Here is a 536-nt window from a genome sequence, read left to right as displayed (position 1 = left end):
GATTTTTTACAGAGAGGAAAGGAGAGGGATAGAGAGTTAGAAACATTGATGATGAGAGAGAAACATTGATCAGCTGCCTCCTGCACACCCTACTAGGGATGTGCCCGCAAACAAGGTACATGCCCTTGACCAGAATCAACCTGGGACCCTTCAGTCCCCAGGCCGACGCTCTACCCACTGTGCCAAACCAGTTAGGGCTGGACTTTTCTCTTTTTAACATTACATTTTTAGATCAAGCTTAAGCAACACCAAAAAGTGACTTTCCTTAGAGCAGTGGTTCTCAACCTTGGCTGCACATTAGAATCTCCTGGGAATCTTTTTAAAATCCTGATTTCTGGGTCTCATCCTCTGGAAATTCTGTTTCTTTGTTATGGGGTGGGGCCACAATATTAGTAACAAAAAAAACAGAATTTCTGGAGGATGAGGCCTAGAAATCAGGATTTTAAAGATTCCCAGGTGATTCTAATGTGCAGCCAAGGTTGAGAACCACTGCCTTAGAGTAATTTTGTTTGAAAACAATCCATAAATACTAAACA

Source organism: Myotis davidii, unplaced genomic scaffold (assembly GCF_000327345.1).
Source record: "Myotis davidii unplaced genomic scaffold, ASM32734v1 scaffold62, whole genome shotgun sequence".
Classification (NCBI taxonomy): domain Eukaryota; kingdom Metazoa; phylum Chordata; class Mammalia; order Chiroptera; family Vespertilionidae; genus Myotis; species Myotis davidii.
Note: the sequence above shows the minus strand (reverse complement) of the source record.